Source organism: Phyllobates terribilis, unplaced genomic scaffold (assembly GCF_046119375.1).
Source record: "Phyllobates terribilis strain yellow unplaced genomic scaffold, ASM4611937v1 Scaffold_24__1_contigs__length_18792416, whole genome shotgun sequence".
NCBI classification, from domain to species: Eukaryota; Metazoa; Chordata; class Amphibia; order Anura; family Dendrobatidae; genus Phyllobates; species Phyllobates terribilis.
This window is the reverse complement of record NW_027362784.1, coordinates 17,862,501-17,864,772: the sequence shown is the minus strand read 5'-3', so window position 1 is coordinate 17,864,772 and position 2,272 is coordinate 17,862,501.

The window sequence follows — 2,272 nt, the reverse complement described above, 5'->3', positions numbered from 1 at the left end:
TTGCTTAAAGGTCCACGATATGGGACCGAAACTTCACCACATGGGCTATTGGCTTTTTTTTTTCACTTACTTTGTGTGCTGCTGTATTACATTACTAGCATGTACCTAGAGGGCTTTCCTGGGGAGGGAGATGCTGTATGTATGTATGTAGGACCTGGGGAGGGAGATGCTGGCTGTGTGTATTTTGGACCTGGGGAGGGAGATTTTGCGCTGTGTGTCGGACCTGGGGAGGGAAATGCTGCGCTGTGTGTTGGACATGGGGAGGGAGAGGCTGCACTGTGTGTCAGACCTGGGGAGGGGGATGTGAAGCTGTATGTATGTCGGACCCGGGGAGGGCGATGTGAAGCTGTATGTATGTCGGACCAGGGGAGGGCGATGCTGCGCTGTGTCGGGCCTGAGGAGGGAGGTGCTGCGCTGTGTGTCGGACCTGGGGAGGGAGATGCTGCGCTGTGTGTCGGACCTGGGGAGGGAAATGCTGCGCTGTGTGTCGGACCTGGGGAGGGAGATGCGAAGATTTATGTATGTTGGACTCGGGGAGGGCGATGTGAAGATGTATGTATGTCGGACCCGGGGAGGGCGATGCAAAGCTGTATGTATGTCGGACCCGGGGAGGGCGATGCGAAGCTGTATGTATGTCGGACCCGGGGAGGGCGATGTGAAGCTGTATGTATGTCGGACCTGGGGATGGTGATGCGAAGATGTATGTATGTCAGACCCGGGGAGGGCAATGCAAAGCTGTATGTATGTCGGACCCGGGGAGGGAGATGCTGCGCTGTGTCGGACCTGGGGAGGTAGGTGCTGCACTGTGTGTCAGACCTGCGGAGGGAGGTGCTGCGCTGTGTGTCGGACATGGGGAGGGAGATGCTGCACTGTGTCGGACCTGGGGAGGGAAATGCTGCGCTGTGTGTTGGACCTGGGGAGGGAGAGGCTGCGCTTTGTGTCGGACCTGGGGACGGAGATGCTGCGCTGTGTGTCGGACCTGGGGAGGAGGAAGCGAAGATCTATGTATGTCGGACCCGAGGAGGGCGATGTGAAGATGTATGTATGTCGATCCCGGGGAGGGCGATGCAAAGCTGTATGTATGTCGGACGCGGGGAGGGCGATGCGAAGCTGTATGTATGTCGGACCCGGGGAGGGCGATGCGAAGCTGTATGTATGTCGGACCCGGGGAGGGCGATGTGAAGCTGTATGTATGTCGGACCTGGGGATAGTGATGCGAAGCTTGATGTATGTCGGACCCGGGGAGGGCAATTCAAAGCTGTATGTATGTCGGACCTGGGGAGGGCGATGCTGCGCTGTGTGTCGGACCTGGGGAGGGAGGTGCTGAGCTGTGTGTCGGACATGGGGAGGGAGATGCTGCGCTGTGTCGGACCTGGGGAGGGAAATGCTGCGCTGTGTGTTGGACCTGGGGAGGGAGAGGCTGCGCTGTGTGTCGGACCTGGGGACGGAGATGCTGCACTGTGTGTCGGACCTGGGGAGGGGGATGCTGCGCTGTGTCGGACCTCGGGAGGGGGATGCGAAGATCTATGTATGTCGGACCCGGGGAGGACGATGTGAAGATGTATGTATGTCGGACCCGGGGAGGGCGATGTGAAGCAGACTATACTGCAATCTACTATTTCTTTTTAAAACTACACTATAGCAGATTTATCTTAAACCTCCCCCTATACAAGCAGCTAATTAACATTTAATGTCTTCTCAGAGAGAGAAGCTTCAATACAGAAATACACAGCCCCCCTCCCCCAGCATTGCCATACACTGAGAGCAGACTAGACTGCCATCTACTGTTCATTTATAAGAATACACCATAGCAGATTTATTTCCACAATACATGCTGTTCACTCTAGAATATACAACAAAATACAGGATATAAGGGAAAATACACTGTAAGGCTGAGTTCACATGTTAGTTTATTGTTTAGTTTTTCATATCTGTTATTGTAAGCCAAAACCAGGAGTGCATGAAAAATACAGAAGTGGTGACATGGGAGGCAGTATTTAGTACTTGAGGTGGCTGCACCCCAAAATGTGTCTTCTCAAATGGACCCCAAAATGTGACTGTAGCCCAGAAATGTTTACTAAAAATAATTAGTGTAAAAAAAAAAAAAAAAAAAAAAATTCCAGTCCCCTTTAAGCCCCCCAAAATTGTAGGGGGTCAAGTAACTCCTCAACTTGCATCTGACCTACCCCCAAAACATTCACGTGTTTCAATATTTGTGTTCAAAGAAAAAGAAAGAGAAATATCGGTCATACACAGATTTCCTACAGAGATA